We start from the raw sequence: 17,920 nt of genomic DNA on the forward strand, positions 1-17,920 counted from the left end.
ATTCTTTTTTCATGACATTTCCGGATATGCCCTCAAAACTGTTCCTGTTCAAGGTTTACTCGAGCCTTCCTGCCTAAAACATTCGGGCTCCCGAAGCCCAGAGACGCCTAAAGTCATTTGCCACTCCGCCCACAGCGTCCCAGCGGAGTCAGTAAACGCCGAGATTGCTCCTGGCAGTACTCAGGAGTGAGACTATAAAAGAACAGTTACCATCTCGCTCGTGGATAAAAGCTGGTCACTCGCTAGCGTCACTCAGCCCTTGCGCGCAAGCGTACTGAGAGCACGCCCCCTACTTTCCCGTGCACGCGCTCGGAGCCTGCAACTCTCGCGAGAGAAGCGAGATTTATTCCTACGTACCGGGCCGTGCTGCTTATGGCGGCGCTGGAGAGGGGGCGCTGAGCTGTTGGGGTGAGTACGACCTCAGTGTCCAATGGGGGTTAGCAAGAAGCCAGACTAAGGACAGGTGAGGAAACCCTGACTAAGGGGTGAGACTTCTGAGTCAAGGTGGGCACTCTTGGAATTCCGGGTAGAGGAGCGCTCTGTGTGAGTTCCTATTCAGGCTTCCTCATTCGTCCCCGGTTCAACCGTCCGGGCCTCATGGCAGGCCCCGGAGCCTTGGTGAGGAGTTGAGGCCCGGAGACGCGCGTGGTTGTGGTGGTGGTAGTGGTTGTGACTGAAGTGGGGGGGGGGGAGCGAAAATGGAGGCTCCGGCCGCAGCCAAGATGGAGGCAGAGGGTGCGGGGCTTGAGCGCGGGGACTGCCGGGAGCTGTAGTCAGTCTTCTTCCCCCTCTGCGGCTTGGCTGGGAGAAAGGGAACTACAAGTCCCGGCGGGAGGGGCAAGGGGGTGGTGGCGCGGTCCTTTGTGTGCATTTGGAAAAGACCGGGGAGAAGGGCCTACTTTTTTCAGGATCTTGTCTTTCTTGGCCGTCACTTGCTTTGGGGATATGACTACGACTACCAGAGCGCAGTGCGGCATTGGCGCCTTCTTTGTGTGTGGGTCGAGACCCCGTTCCTTCTAGGGAAAGTGCTTAGGGACACCTCTTTCCCCAGCCGTATCTGACCCTAGCGCGACAGAACTGGCATCTTTACTCATAGTCACTCACTGCTGTGTCTCCACTCCTAACTTTGCCCCTTGACATTTGAAGGGGAGCGGGGTCCCAGTCTAGGCACGTGTCTACTGCCGTTCTGTCTGGGGGTAAATGGCATGCGTTATGAGAGTTCCGTGATGCTCTCCCTACATGGTGCAAGCGCTGGCCTACGTTGTGCAATGAACGGCTTGGCTTTGTCGTGTGTGCAGTTTTAGAACACTAGTCGGAGATAAAATGGGAGGATTTTATCATTGACTGTGGGGGCAGTACGAAATCTTAGTGCTACGGGTCTTTTGCTTTAAAAGAGTTTCCCTTAGAAACACCTGTGTGGCTGGTCTCTAACTGGACTCACAGGTGACCGGAGAGTATTCCCTAAAACACACTCCGCACTCCAAAAATCAATTTGAACATTATTAGGACACTTATTTTGCAACTAAAATGGGCAGAAAGATAGTGCTAGTTAAGCAATTTGAGGGGCAGGCAGAAAGGGACTAAGGATGCTCAACGGTGGTAGTTGAATTTGGACAATTACATTCTGTTAGGCTACTGTGAACTTGAACTTGTATTTCACAGAGCTGCCAAGTTTGTTTTTCTTTTGTTTATTGAGACGGGTTATGCAGTTCAAGCTGGCCTTGAACTATATAGTGTGCATTGGCTTTGAACTGACTGTCCAGCCTCCACCTCTGGACTGTTTGCTCTAACCTACTTTTTAAAAAAGTTCCAAATTATAGGACATTAATTCAAGCTACCAAAATACTCGGTGTGCCCTCTCTCTCTTTCTCTCTCCCTCCCTCCCTCCCTCTCTCTCTCTCTCTCTCTCCCTCTCTCCTCCCTGCCTCTCTTTCTCTGCCTCCTTCCTTCCTTCCTTCCTTCCTTCTTTCTTTTCTTTTTTTTTTTTCTTTTTTGAGATAGAGTCTCACTGTGTAGCTTTAGAATTCACTTTGTAGACCAGGCAGGCCTTGAAGTCAAAGATCTGCCTGTCTCTGCCTCCCAAGTGCTAGGATTAATGGCATGCACCACCATGCCTGGTGCTCATTTTTTATTTTGAGGTACTAGAATGCAAACTCAGTGAGTGGCAGTATAGTTATTAATGTGGATAAGAGGATTAAGTATATAAGTAGCCAAACACCCCTGTGTATACACGTCCTAAGATTTAGGTGATAACACACATCTTTGAGCCCAGCACTTGGGAGGCAGAGACAGGCAGATCTCTTAAATTCAAGGCCAGCCTGGTCTACAAAGTTATAGACAGCTGTTTCAAGACAGCCAAGGCTACACAGACTGTGTCTAGAAAAAAACTGAAGAAACAAAAAAATTAGGTATAATATTTATCTTTGTTTCTTTTTAGTCTTAGAGCTGAAATTTTTTTTAAAAAGTGGTAGGTTGATTTGTGCAGCTGCCCTGGATGTAACCATCAAGATGAGTATTTATAGCAGCTGAGTTGAAAAGCAAAGTATTTGAAGTACAGAAGATAGGTTTTCTTGTTTTATAAGTAAGTTTTGACTTAAGTGTAACCTTTAAAGGTGTGATTGAGAATTGTGGTAAATTTCCAATAAATGAAAATTGTGAAAACTGACTTTCTTTTACCCATTTTCTCCCCCTACCTTCAAGTAGCCCCTCAGTCATCCCTTTTTTATCTAACATAAACCTTAGTTTTGACCGTTTTTGAAGTATAGTTCAGTGGCACTAAGTATATTCATATTGCTATGACAGCTATACTTTTTACAATAAAGTAGATGGAAATTACTTTTGGGTGAATTTGAGTAGTAAAATAATTAGGACTGTGTTGCAAAATCAAGTAGAAATGTTGATATTTTGTAAGACACAAAGAATTGCTGAGCCTTTGAAGCTTTCTTTTCTAAAAACAAAAGGAAAACCATTTTGAGATTTTTTTTGCCCAAACTTTGTTCCTGCACTTGGGACGCTTAGAGAGCAGGATATTGAGCCGGAAACCATCACGGGCTACATAGGGAAAGCTGTTTTCACAAAACAATAAATTCAGAACTTTTCACAGTGGTTACATTAACACTACAAAAACTTAGTTAATGGGAATGATTTACTTGGTGAAACTGTTGTGTTGGGAGTACTTGTGTTCTCTTGGTTTGTGTTTGTTTATTTATTTGTTTGTTTGTTTAGGTTTTTCAAGACACGGTTTCTCTGTAGCTTTGGAGCCTGTTCTGCAACTAGCTCTTGTAGACCAGGCTGGCCTCAAACTCACAGAGATCCACCTGCCTCTGCCTCCCAAGTGCTGGGATTAAAGGCGTGTTTTTCTTCTTGAATCTTATTCCGAGACAGGGTCTCATTGTAAACAAGTCTGGCCTCAATTCAGAGAGATCCACCCGCTTCTGTGAATATTAACATTCTGAATATAATTAAGTTATATAAGCCAAGTTTTTTGGTTTTTTTTTACTTTATTTCAAGAAAATTTTAAATTAAAAATGTATCAGATACTGGGGATATAGTTTAGTGTTTGACTGGTATGCTCAAGTCCTGGGTTCAGTCCCCAACACAAAATAAAACTGAGTGTAGAGGCATAAGCCTGTAATGCCAGCACTTGGGAAGGAAGGCAGGAAAGCACTTAGGCCATATGAGACACTGTCTCAAACATAAGATGTAGCATTGAGTAAGATTTGTTGGATAATAATTTCTTCAGCTTCCCACCCTGACTGTTGTATTTAATAGCAGTTACATGCTAGATAAATAATTTTAAGTGTCCTAGTATCCAGGTCATTAACAACTCAGCACAGTTGTTACTACTAAATATATACTAAAGGATAGTTGAATCAATATCAGGGTTTTTTTTAGTTCCCCCAGTAGATGATGACTTAGTCACTTTCAGTTTTGGGGGTTTTTTGTTTGTTTTGGTTTAACCCTGTCTGTCCTGGAACTCTGTAGACCAGGCCGACCTCAAAGTCACAGAGATCTGCTTGCCTCTGCTTCCTGAATGCTGGGAATAAAGGCTTGCCCCACCATAAGACAGTTGGGCTTTTCAAGACAGGGTTTTTGTCTTGGAACCCACTCTGTAGACCAGGCTGGCCTTGATCTCAGATCCACCTGCCTCTGTCCAACAAGAGTCAGGTTCAAAGGCATGAAAAACCATGCCCAACGATTTAGATTATATTGTTTGATCTAAGGTTTATCATTAATCTTAGTTCCAAAATTTAAGGGAGTAGAGGTATAACTCATGAGCAAAGCTTTTGCCTAGCACAAGTAAGATTGTGAGTTCAGTTCTCAACACCACAAAACACATAGGAGGAAGAAAACAAAGGGTCAAAACAAATTAGAGCTTGTGTGCTTATGTTATATGTGATGTATTTGAAGTTAAAAGCAGCTAATGCATCACAGCTTTGAACTGTGAAGGCAAGGATTTTATTCATAATCACACACCTCAGGAAAATGTTCTAAGTATGATATTCAATGAAATGTCTGGCCGAGAAGATTGTAACCAATTTGGATCTTTGTTTTCTCCTCTTAAAAAAAAGAGGTGCTAGCCGGGCGGTGGTGGCGCATGCCTTTAATCCCAGCACTCGGGAGGCAGAGGCAGGCGGATCTCTGAGTTCAAGGCCAGCCTGGTCTACAAGAGCTAGTTCCAGGACAGGCTCTAAAAAAGCTGCAGAGAAACCCTGTCTCGAAAAACCAAAAAAAAAGAAAAGAGGTACTTCCTTCAGGAAGTGGGTTAGGAGATGCTCTACACACTGGTTTAGTCTTTCATTTTATCCAAGTATATACTGCCATATACTCAGAGTAATTTGTCAAAATTATAAACTGAGTGGGCGCAGTGGCACAGGCTTAATCCCATCACTTGGGAGGCAGAGGGAGGCAGATCTCTGAATTTGAGGCCAGCCTGGTCTACAAGAGCAGAGAAACCCCTGTCTTAAAAAAAAATCCTTCAGCCTATATTAATTTCTGCTAAACGTTTGAGATAATACAGTTGCGGGAAATAATAGGACAGGTGTTGATTATTTTAAGGCAGGTGCGATTCAGAATAATGATTTAGTTCAAGTAAAAGAATTAGTTTTAGCCAGGAAGTGGTGGCGCACGCCTTTAATCCCAGCACTTGGGAGGCAGAGGGAGGCTGATCTCTGTGAGTTCGAGGCAAGCCTCGTCTACAGGAGCTAGTTTTACTACAGCGAAACCCCGTCTCGAAAAACAAAAAACAACAAAAAAAGTTTTAACTCCTAAAATAACATTTTATAATATTGATAAATAGTGCTACTATTTTCCTGTGGAACAATGGGGGAAAGAGTTGAATATTTATTAACAAATAGACTCTTCATTTGATCCCTGCTCTTAAGTGTCTAGCTTTGGAGGGATAAAGGGAGATGAATTTGTTTTCAGAGAATTAAAAGTGTTAACACCACTGATGAATGATATTATTTGTAGTAGCTAGCCAATTTTATATAAATGCTTGACCAATAAACTATGAGTTCTTCAGACTTGGTTACCTATAGATATTATAAATAAGAAGATACTATTTTATCTACTCAATTCTTGTTTGTTGTAAGTTTGTGCTTAATGTATACTACTTGGTCTTATTCAAGATGAACTCTGCAGTGCCTCCAGGTGTAGATTGTAGAAGTCTTTGGCTATTAGTTATTGACATGATTCATCACCCTAGATTGAATTGATTTAGTTCAGATTTAAAGACATTGTTTTTGAGACAGGGTTTCTCTGTATACCTGGCTGCCCTAGAACTTGATCTATAGACGAGGCTTGCTTTGAACTCAGAAATTTCATCTGCCGCTGCCTCCCAAGTGCTGAGATTAAAGGTGTATGCCGCTACCTTTTTTTTTTTTTCCCAGTAATACAAGTGATTTTGTTGTAGTTTATTCGTTTTTGCTTTGGAGGTTTGGTTGCTGACAATCATAACTCGGTATCCCCAACTCCTGCTGTAGCTTTTAAATTTGAAAAATTGTTTTATGAGGCTAGGTAGTGGTAACACCTTTTTTTTAATTCCAGCACTTGGGAGCAGAGCCAGGTGGATCTCTGTGAGTTTGAGGCCAGCCTGGTCTACAGAGTGAGTTCCAGGAAACCCTGTCTCAAAAAAAAACCAGAGTGTGTGTGTGTATGCTTTGTTTGAATGTATGTCTCTATACCACATGTGTGCCTCTTGCTCATAGAGTTAGGAGAGAGTGTGATTCCCTGGAACTGTAGTTATAAGTTATAGGCCATTGTGAGCCACTGTGTGTGCTGGGAATAAATAGAACATGGATCCTCTGACTGGAAGTGCAGCCAGTGCTCTTAACAAGTACTGCTAACTGTCTCATTGCCTTCCTCAAAAGTATTCCTAATTTTCAGTTTTGGGGTTCTATAATATATAAATATTTAAATCTTTTTGGTTTTTCAAGGCAGGGTTTCTCTATGTAGCTTTGGAGCCTGTCCTGGAACTCACTCTGTAGATCAAGCTGGTCTTGAACCCACAGAGATCTGTCTTCCTCTGCTGGGATTAAAGGCGTGCGCCACCACCATCTGGCTCTATAAGTAATTATAAGGTGTTAAGATAAATCTGCAGCCGGGCGATGGTGGCGCTCGCCTTTAATCCCAGCACTCGGGAGGCAGAGGCAGGCGGATCTCTGTGAGTTCGAGACCAGCCTGGTCTACAAGAGCTAGTTCCAGGACAGGCTCTAAAGCCACAGAGAAACCCTGTCTCGAAAAACAAAACAAAACCAAAAAAAAGATAAATCTGCATGCCAAATTTGCTTTTCTTTTGAAGATGAGATAATTTTTGATTCCATAATTAAGGCCTAATATTGTTAGAACTATTTTTACTTGAATTTTGAGGTCATTTTGTCTGTTGTGGGTTAGCTCTCATTTTGTTATATTAATTGCTGATGTAGTTAAGCAGCAGTGGGTTAAGTGCCTCTCAGAAGTTTGAAATATAATTAGAAGAACAGGATGCATAAACATTGACATAAGCTTCAGAAATGATTTGGTACCAAAAAGATTGAAGGTGGCACTTGATTCTTCTGTCTGTCTTAGGGGAGATTAAGGCTAAGAGGCAATGAATGGAGCTGAGACATAGCTTGGTGGTAGAATGACTAATGTGCCTAAAGGGCTAGATTCAGTCAATCCCCAGTACCACCGGGAGAAAAAAGAGGAATAAAAGGCATAGATAGGTGTTGGCAGATGATGTGGGATGTCCTTCTGTGCATGTGTTGCTTTTGTTGGTTGATGAGTGAAGCTATTTTGGCCAATGGCTTGGCAGGGTACTGCCAGGCAGGAGATAGAGGGAGAGGGAGAGAGGAGAGGAGAGGGGGAGAGGGAGGGAGAGAGAGAGAGGAGAGAGAGAGAGAGAGAGAGAGAGAGAGAGAGAGAGAGAGAGAGAGAGGAGAGAAGGAGACACTGTGTAGCTGTCCTAGGAGACAAACACCGGACCCTTGGGCCACAGCCTCACGGTCATGCACAGATTAATAGAAATGGGTTAATTTAAGATATGAGAGTTAGTTAATAAGAAGCCTGAGCTAATAGGCCAAGTAGTATTGGAATTAATATATTTTCTGTGATTATTCAGTTCTGGGCAGCTAGAAAACGAAACACAGTCTATGACTATATAAACCTAGCATGTGGGGGTGAAAGCAGGAAAGTAATGGCCATCTAGTACTACATAGTGGGCTTCAGGCCAGACTTCATCCCTTCTCAGAGCAAAAGGTGAAACTCAGGAGATCATGTTTAGGTGGTTAAGGGGCACCTGCTGCTAAACCTAACCTGAGTTTGATCATATAACCCACATGTTGGGAGGAGAGCTGGCTTCTGGTTGTCTGACCTATACCACACACACACACAAACACACACACACACAATTCCCCACACACAATGACAACCCCCTCCAGCAAATAAATGTAGTAATAGTTTTTGTTTGTATGAGACAGGGTCTCTGTATAGTCCTGGCTGTCCTGGAATTGTGGGCATGTCCCACCACTTCCAGGTCACCTTATAGTCATTCTTTTCTTAATTAGTGTATGTTGGTTATCACTGTGCTAAGGTATAGGTATGGGGATCAGAAGACAACTTTCGGGTTTTTTGCTCCATCCACTTTTCTTTTGGGGGGGGGGTGTCGAACTAGTGTTTCTCTGTTGCTCTGGCTGTCTTGGAACTTGCTCTGTAGACCAGGCTGACATGGAACTCAGAGATTCATCTGCCTCTGCCTTCCAGGTTCTGGGATTAAAAGCATGTACCACCACTGCCTGGTTCTGTTCTCCTTCGTTGGGTCCCAGGGATTGAACTCAGGTTATCAAACTTGAGCACCAAATAAACTCTTACCAGCACCATCCTGGCACCATTCTTGCTTGTGGTAGTTTTCAAATGAAAGTATTATTTTAAGCCGGATGGTGGTGGCGCACGCCTTTAATCCCAGTACTCGGGGGGCAGAGACAGGTGGATCTCTGTGAGTTCTAGGCCAGCCTGGTCTACAGATTAAGTTCCAGAATAGTCAGGACTCCAGAGAAATCTTGTCTCGAAAAATCAAAAATAAATAAATAAATATAACTCGTGATGAACAATCAGATGGCAAGACAAGGTTTCTCTGTAGTTTTGGAGCCTGTCTTGGAACTAGCTTTTGTAGACCAGGCTGGTCTCTTAACTCACAGAGATCCGTCTGCCTCTGCCTCCCTAGTGCTGGGATTAAAGGCGTGCGCCACCACTGCCCAGCTAATAAGGTTCTTGAAGAGAAGTCATATAATACTGCAATGTTCCTGATTTCCAAGAACTTAGAATTTTGTGGCTATTTAGACTTTTTTTAGATGATGTTTATGTATAGGATACTTAGTTGTTTATTTTAGCTTTCCAGATTCTGTTCAGATTCCCTATCTTAGTCTGTGCTCAGCATGCTGCTTTGCTGTTCCTACAGTGGTGAAAGCAGTGTAATTTCTAGGATAGTATGTGGCATGTAGCACCCAGCTTAACAGCTAAATTTTGCGTCCTGTGCTCTAGTTATCTCCAGTGTAAACTCCAATGGTGAGTTGTGTTATGTTTTCCTAAAACCTAACATACTACTGGGTTTCTGTAAGATGCTTGTCCTAACTGAATACTATGTTGTGTAATTTGCAGGTGGTCAAGGGTGGGAGTTAGCAGGACTTTGGAATAATTTGGAGCCTTGGCAGAGGATGTAGGCAGTCCTCACTTGAACTCTCCAAATTACCTGCATCATGGGACAGTGATTCTAAGCCGCCAACCGTCTTCCCCCCGGTTCTCTACTAGCTGTACTTTGTCTTTGTTTCTGTCTCCAGTATGAAGTGTAACGGAACAGACTTTACCACCTGAAACTGCTGCTTCAAGTTCAGATCAGGCAAAGAACAGACCCGGAACAACCAGCAACACCAAAGAAGAGTACACAAGTTGAAGACACAACACTTGATCTGAAACAAGAAGTTTGTGCCTACTCAACAGCTTTGAAAGAGCACTTCCCAACGCTGCTAGTAGTCTTTGTTTTCTTCAGTGCTGTACTGTGAGATTGCCCGGTGCAGCAGCAGTTGTATTCTTTATTAGCTTGATAGATCATTTCCTCTCGCTCTCTCTTTTTTTTTTTTTTTTTTTTTTTTTTTTTGAAAAAAGATCTAGCAACTTTCAACCTTTGGAACTTGTGCTGCAAAAGAAAAGTCAGCAAATACTACTGAAAGTGCAATATTTGATTATCACTGCGAGGTAGGTTTGTATTTTCATTGGTTAAGAATATATAAGCTCGACATGGTAGTTTATGGATAGTTTACATACTTAGTGTATTGTTGCTAATTGCTCATGCTGGAGTATGGTAGTGAATAAAGCGTTCACGGACTTGAATTAAAGCATTTTGTTGCAAAATATCACTGTTGAATTAGACTAAAAGAAAAGGTACTACGTGCTGAGACTATAAGGGGCAGTTCTCAGAGGGAGGTGTGTGGACAAAGCAGAGCTTTGTCAAGAGAAAGGATTCTTCCGCTAGAGTACAGAAGTAACAGTTCTCAGATTGTGAGCATAGAACTGTATTGAGCAGTCCAGTTACACACAGACTAGAGAGTACAGTTTTGTGGGGTGTCATATAACTGGACAGAGCTTTTTGGATCCAGGTTGTGAAAGGTACAGTATAGTATATTGACTCTGTTCTATATGAATGAGAGCTGTTGGATGACTATTAACAGCTTTAATGAATTTTGCTTTTCAAAGGTAAGATAGCTGATTCCTTTAGATTCATTTGAGAGATAACTTGAAGATGAGAACATCTGCTGAGAGCAAATGTATATTTAAGACAGGCTGTATAGATGGAGAAACAGGCAGACAGTAGGGTTCTAATGGTCAGTGAGTCTTATAACAGGTTCAGTGTGAAGATAAACCTAGGGAGAACAGAGTTCTTAGTTTCTAGGGTCTCTAAAATGCAAATTCTTAGAATTAAGAAGGGACCATTAGTTTATAAGTGGTAAAGGAGAAATACTGTGAAGAAATCATTAAAGAACAGCAACACAGCCACATAGGAAGAAGCACAGAAGAAAATGATTTCAAAAAGTTGACAGCCATATTTTACAATGTTGCAAATGAAGTTGAATGGAAATAATTTGTCTTATTTCAAGAAGCACACAGGCCTATTGTTGAGCAGTTTCTTTTTATTGTGTGTATGTGTCTGTCTGTTGGTGTCTGAGTGTATGTTTATGTACTATGTGCTTACAAGATCCTTCAGAGGCCAGAAGAGACGTTGGATTCCCTGGAACTTGAGTTCCTACGTTCTTAGCAAGAGCAGCAAGTAAGTGCTCTTAGCTGCCTCCCCCTCCCCACACCATAGATATGTTTCTTTTCTATTTCTTTTTTCCAAGACAGCGTTTCTCTGTGTAGTCCTGGCTGTCCTAGAACTTGCTCTGTATACCAGATTGACCTTGAACTCAGAGATCCATCTAACTCTGCCTCCTGAGTGCTGGGATTAAAGGCGTGACCATACCACCCTAGCTCCTGTATTACTTTTTTTTTTTTTTTTTTTTTTTTTGGTTTTTTGAGACAGGGTTTCTCTAGCTTTGGAGCCTGTCCTGGAACTAGCTCTGTAGACCATGCTGGTCTCAAAACTGCTTCTGCCTCCCGAGTGCTGGGATTAAAGGTGTGCGCCACCACCGGCCGAGCTCTGTATTACTTAATTGATGACTACTCTTTAGTGATAAATTTATCTCCATGACCAGCTTTCACGTATTTTATTCGTTCTAGCATGTCTTCTGTCTTTTTCTTCTTCGTCTGATTTTAAAGAGTAAGTTTAGGCTGTTGTTTGTTCTGTTGGACTGGGTGGAGATGCCTACCACAAACTGGAGCTTCTTATAAACTAAAGGAAGAGTCTGAGTGGGATCAGTTTCTTGGCAGACTAAGGAAGACCTGATCCCCAAAATTGAAGACAACATGGGTAGCAGCAAGACTGTATCTTAAGGATGCAGGGTGATTTTGTGAAAGACTTTTTTTTTCATTTTCCCATTTTAGTTCACTGATCTGAATTACAGAGGTAGATGTAGATTAAAATTTTCATTTGCTACAGCTTAATCTAATCTTTTTTAAAAAATATTTATTTATTATGTATATACAATATTCTGTCTGTGTGTATGCCTGCAGGCCAGAAGAGGGCACCAGACCCAATTACAGATGGTTATGAGCCACCATGTGGTTGCTGGGAATTGAACTCAGGACCTTTGGAAGAGCAGGCAATGCTCTTAATCTCTGAGCCATCTCTCCAGCCCTTGATCTAATCTTTGTATTCTGAATATTGCTACATGAACATTTTCAGTACATAGAGAAATATACCTTATGTAGCCCTTATTAATTAAAAATTGAGCTACATGCACACATTTGCAAACAAGATAAAACTCAGGTAGACATTTGCTATAAAGCATGTTCTGATTGTGTACTTGTAAAAGGCTTAGATGAAGTGTGGTTAAGGAAACATTGGGTAATGTAATAGCACCCCTTGGGTATTGTTAATTTTAACTTTTAGGTTAGCATACAGTGAAGCAATGGGTTTAACTGTTCATTTACAGACTTGATTTGTCTTTGGGACGCCTAGTGGATGTTTTTGTTGTGGTTTGGTTTTTCCAGACAATGTTTCTCTGTGTAGCCCTGGCTGTCCTAGGACTTAATTTATAAAGAGTAGTACATATATAAGTATGAGTAAATACAAGGAATGGAGAGATGGCTTAAAGGTCCTGAGTTCAATTCCCAGCAACCACATGGTGGCTCACAACCATCTATCATGAGATCTGGTGCCCTCTTTTAGCGCATATACACACACACACACACACACACACACATATACACATGCGTGCTAGTAGAACATGAAAACCATAATAAAAATTTTTTAAAAAAGAATTTGAGTAAACATAGACAGCAAAAAACAAAAGGCTTGGATAGAGATTTTGGGGGCGAGTGAAAATACACATGAATTAGTTTGAATCATTTGATTAAAACAGTCTAAAGATGACAAAAGAAAAACAAATATAGAAAATCCTGTTTTGTTTGTTTTTTAAGATAATTTTCATATTCAAAATAATAGCGCTGGGCAGTGGTGGCGCACGCCTTTAATTCCAACACTTGGGAGGCAGATGCAGATGGATCTCAGTGAATTCGAGGCCAGCCTGGTCTACAAAGTGAGTTCCAGAACAGCCAGGATTGTTACATAGAGAAACCCTGTCTCAAAAAACAACAATAGCAGTAATATCAAGAGAAAATTGAAGCTTTTAATGGCTGAGATGGTGACAGGATAACTTGTTAACTGCTAGGGGCATGACAATAAAATAAATGGAGACTGTGACCTGAAACTAAAGGCACAGTCAGCACAACATGTGGCTTATTCTCCATTAATAGTGAAAACAAAGGAACCAGTAGGTAAAAATAAGGCATTAGCAAGGACATTTGAAAACTGATATCATATTAGTTATATGGGAAATGGAGTTCTGATAACAACTTCTATGAAATTTAACAGTCTGATTTTTAGGAAGGTAACCAGGTATGTGTTTCAGATTCTATTACGCCCTATTTTTCTTAAAGACACCTAATAATGAGCAATTATGCTAGCAAAATACTTAATCTAAACTTTTATGTTGAAGCAGCTCTTTGAACTGTCCCAACATCTTGAGATGGTCATGAGTTTAGAACAATAAAAGAGTACAAACTTTAAATTTAAGCTTGACCTCTGTAAATCGTGAACAGGCTAATCAGCAAAGGGCACCAAAGGGTGATAAAGCGATGCTTAGAGGTTAAGACTGTTTATAGCTGCTTCAGAGGACACTTTGTTTCCTAGCATCCACTTTAGGTGGTCGACTCATGGTGACCCAGTGCAAACATTTGTGGCATACCCACATAGACACAAATAGATTTTTAAAATAATTTTACAAAAGGTATTAATGTTTTATTTGGTTGGTTTTGTTGTTTTAAGAAGGTCTCAAGTAGCCCAGGCTGGTCTCCAACTAGTGAGGATGACCTTAAGCTGATTGCCTCTGCTTCCCAAGTTCTTGATTACAGGCATATAGTGGTTACAGGGTTTTTGCTTGGTGTGTTGCTGTTGTTGTGGTTGGTTGGTTGGTTTTGGAATAAATGCATTCTACAGGAACTAAAAGGGAAAAACAGATTTCCCTGATGTGGTTTGTTGAGAAAGTGTATGCATTGGTGTTTTGCCTGCATCTGTGTCTGTGTGGATGTTAGATCCCCTGGAACTGGAGTTAACAGATAATTGTTAGCTGTAGTGTGGATGCTCCAGTTTTAGAAAGTCCTAAAACTCCTTGGGACTCCCTCGGAAACTAGGCACTCAAATGGTACACATATACATTCAGTAAGACACTCGTGCAAAAATAAAAATGTTTAAAAAGTATGAGCCATGGAGTCAGATTTGGATTCTGTTTTAATTTTTGCTAGTTTTTAGGCTCTTTTCATTGTGGCGTCTTTATTTCATGTGCAAGAAGTTTGCCTGCATATATATGTGTGTACCACGTGTGCCTGGTGTCTAAGAATGTTAGACGAGGATTTCAGATCTCCTGGAACTAGAGTTATAGATGGTTGTGAGCTGATATGTGCGTGCTATAAATTGAACCTGAGTCCTCAAGAGCAGCAAGCACTCTTTCTTAACCACTGGAACAACTCACCACTCCCAGTATAATTTTTTTTAACAGCATAAAATTTTTGGGCAATGTCTCGTATAGCTCAGACTAATCACAAACTGAATATGTAGGTGAGGATGGCCTTAAATAGCTGCATCCATCTCCCAAGTGCTAAGATTGCAGTCATGTATCATCACACCTAGCTCTGTGTATCCATCTATCCATCCTCCCTCCCTTCTTCCCGCCTCCCTCCCTTCCTTTTACAGGTGTTCCTGACTGATCTGGAACTTTGCTGTGTAGACCCAGCTGATCTCCAACTCATAAATCATCTACCTTTGCTTCTTAGTGCTGAGATTAAAGGTCTGTGCCACTACGCCTGATTTACATATCTTTTCTGATACCTGCATGACCATTATTAAACTTGCATCAGAGCTAAGTGTAGAACCTGTGTATGATAGTATAAAACTGTAACCCAACCCTATCTCCCCATTTTGATAAATGCTACCAAAGTGGGTATCAAAAAGCTTACACCAGTTTATTACCATGAGAGTATATGAATGTGTTAGCTCTATCAGAGGGCTTTATTTTGTTTTGTTTTTGAGGCAAAATTTCTCTGTGTAACCCTGCTGTCCTGGAACTTGTGGACCAGGCTGGTCTCAAACTCAGCTGTCTGACTGCCTCTGCTTCCCAGGTGCTGGGATTAATGTCATGAGTCACCAAAGTCTGACTGTCAGAGGTTTTTTTTTTTTTATTGATATTTATTGAGCTCTACATTTTTCTCTGTCCCCTCCCTGCTTCTCCCCCCTCCCCCCTTCAATGCTCCCAGTTTACTCAGGAGATCTTGTCTTTTTCTACTTTCTACTTCCCATGTAGATTAGATCTATGTAAGTCTCTCTTAGTGTCCGCATTGTTGTCTAAGTTCTCTGGGATTGTGGTTTGTAGGCTGGCTTCTTTGCTTTATGTTTTAAAATCACCTATGAGTGAGTACATGTGATAATTGTCTTTCTGTATCTGGGTTACTTCACTCAAAATAATGTTTTCTAGCTCCATCCATTTTCCTGCAAATTTCAAGATGTCCTTATTTTTTTCTGCTGTGTAATACTCCATTGTGTAAATGTACCACATTTTCCTTATCCATTCTTCGATCGAGGGGCATTAAGGTTGTTTCCAGGTTCTGACTATGACAAACAAAGCTGCTGTGAACATAGTTGAGCTCATGTCCTTGTGGCACAATTGAGCATCCTTTGGATATATACCCAAAAGTGGTATTGCTGGGTCTTGAGAAAGGCTGTTTCCTAATTTTCTGAGAAATCACCACACTAACATCCAAAGGTGTTGTACCAGCTTGCATTCCTACCAGCAATGCAGGAGTGTTCCCTTTTCCCCACAACCTCTCCAGCATAAGTTGTCATCAGTGTTTTTGATCTTGGCCATTCTTACAGGTGTAAGATGGGATCTCAGAGTTGTTTTGATTTGCATTTCTCTGTTGACTAAGGATGTCGAGCATTTCCTTAAGTGTCTCTGTCAGAGGTTTTTTAATCATTGACAAAGCTTAAATTTTCTCAAAGTCTTCAAAATTCATTGATTTGTTCATTTGTTGTAGAACTTTTTTTTTTTTTTTTTTTTCCCGTTTTTCGAGACAGGGTTTCTCTGTGGCTTTGGAGCCTGTCCTGGAACTAGCTCTTGTAGACCAGGCTGGTCTCGAACTCACAGAGATCCACCTGCCTCTGCCTCCCGAGTGCTGGGATTAAAGGCGTGCGCCACCATCGCCCGGCTATTGTAGAACTTTTTAATAGTTCAAACAAGTGAGTGTCTACACGTGTGGCATCCACTGTTTAGACTCCAGGGATTTAGCTGAACAAAAAGTCATAGTTCTCAAAGTCATGTTCTGGTAATTTTATTCTACAGATTTACTTAAATTCTTTAATATCTCTGTGAAATTAACTGCATATTTCCTTCAGATGAGTATAAAATTTTGCACATACAAAAATCAAAGGCCTTTTGAGTTTTTAAAAATTGATTTCAAATTCAGAAATTGTGATGTCACCCCCCCCCCCCTTTTTGGTTTTTTTTTCATTCTTTCTGAGCACTTTGCATTACATAAGTGACTATTCCATTTTGTTTACTTCATCCTCCCTTCCCTCTCCAAGCTAGCTATGTGGACCAGATTGTCTTTGAACTCACAGATCCTCTTGTCTCCTTCCAAGTGCTGGGAATAGGTTTTTGGCAATGTTGGTGAAGAATTAAGTGTAATTACATTAAAAGTATATAGTTTACTCAAATTATTAGGAGTTCTTTGAAAAAAATTAAAACATTTCCAAAATTTGTATTTTCAGCACTCAGAAGATTAAGGCGGAAAGATTGCTATTTCAAGTCTAGCCTATGCTACATAGTACAAGGCCAACTAGAACTATATTACGAGACTGGTTTAAAACATAGAAAACTAAATAAAGTTGAGTATATGTTTTCCTGCAAGGGATTAAACAGTCCCTAAAGTGGTTAAAGGCTACAGAAAAGAGCACAGGTCAGTGGAGATTTAGAGAGAAGATCAAAGAACAGTATAGCGTGAATCCCGATATCTTGCTACTAAGTAAGTCTTTCTAAGGACCATGTGATAAGATTAAGATCTTACTATAAAGAAATAGAACTTTGTAATTCAAGATCTAAGTCGGTAGCCTAGAATAATGGTCCTCAAATTAATTTGATTATATTATATGTCAGTAAGAAGCCTATGGAAGTGTATTTATAAATTGTATTATTATACTGTCATTGTCTTGGAAGAGTACATAAAATAAACATGAGAAGTATTATGAAAATAGGTTACTGTTTATGCAGATTCCTGTTATCTTCACAGATAAGTATGGTTTGTATATGCATTTTGTTTTGTGGGCAAGTATTTCTTGATTATTTTTTGTTTCTAAATTTTTTGGTAGCAAGTCTTTACTTACTAGGTGCTGGGATTAAAATAATGTATTACCATGCTTGGTTTAAGTATTTGCTTTGTTTGGGAGCACTGGTTCTCTTCTGTGACCCTTTAATACAGTTAGTTCCTCGTGTTATGGTGACCACAACCATAAAACTATTTTCATTGCTATTTCATAAGTGTAATGGTTTTAGGTGACCCCTGTGAAAGGATTGCTGACCCCGTCCCCCAGGGGTTGTGACCCACAGCTTGAAAACCACTGTTTTTGGAGGATTGTTTTTGTTTGTGCTATTTTACCTTCTTTTGTAAAACAGGATTTCACTATAGTTTGTGCAGGCCTTCAACTCAGTCTTCCTGCTTTATGCTGTCAAATGTTAGGATTATACACATGAACCACCATGCTTGGCTTTTCTGTTTTGTTTTAAACTTCATCCTATTATTATGAATTGATATCACAGGGATATTATATATGTAGTATGTTTTATTGCAGCTAATATAAGCCTGACATACTCATTAGATCTCATTAAGTAGTCCTTTCTTTCATAATGAGGTTGAATAGCTAGTACTGGGAATAGAAATGTCAACTCCCATGTGCTTACCTTACCTTCCATATAAGTTTCTGCAGAAATTGCCTCTGCTGTGGAGTTCTCTGGATAACTGAATGTGTAGGGTCATTCAGTTGGGTATATTTAAACTGTTGTATGCTGAGAGCAAATTAATAAAGAAATAAGGACTTCACTGTCAGCCTAGTGAGTTGTAGTTTAATTTTCAGAATATCTGTGAAATTTAACTGATACATCAGCTTAATGAGGGCTGATCTGTAAATACAGAGAGCTTATAGGAACTAATTTTTATCTCAGGCAGAAATGTAATTGCAGCATTT

General features: G+C 40.7%; 1 protein-coding gene across 3 annotated transcripts in view; it reads left to right on the forward strand.

Moving 5' to 3' along the window:
* Positions 1–253: 253 nt before the first annotated feature.
* Positions 254–17,920, forward strand: part of Csde1 (cold shock domain containing E1) — a 40,990-nt gene continuing 23,323 nt past the window's right edge. For 2 of the 3 annotated variants that reach the window (XM_038312130.2, XM_038312132.2), the window contains exons 1-2: positions 254–408; positions 9,315–9,729. The gene's annotated coding sequence lies outside the window, so the exon portion shown is untranslated. Of the gene's footprint in view, positions 409–9,314; positions 9,730–10,732; positions 10,799–17,920 lie in introns of those variants that run through there. The other variant, XM_038312131.2, reaches the window with a different exon arrangement.

This window comes from Arvicola amphibius, chromosome 14, assembly GCF_903992535.2.
Source record: "Arvicola amphibius chromosome 14, mArvAmp1.2, whole genome shotgun sequence".
Classification (NCBI taxonomy): domain Eukaryota; kingdom Metazoa; phylum Chordata; class Mammalia; order Rodentia; family Cricetidae; genus Arvicola; species Arvicola amphibius.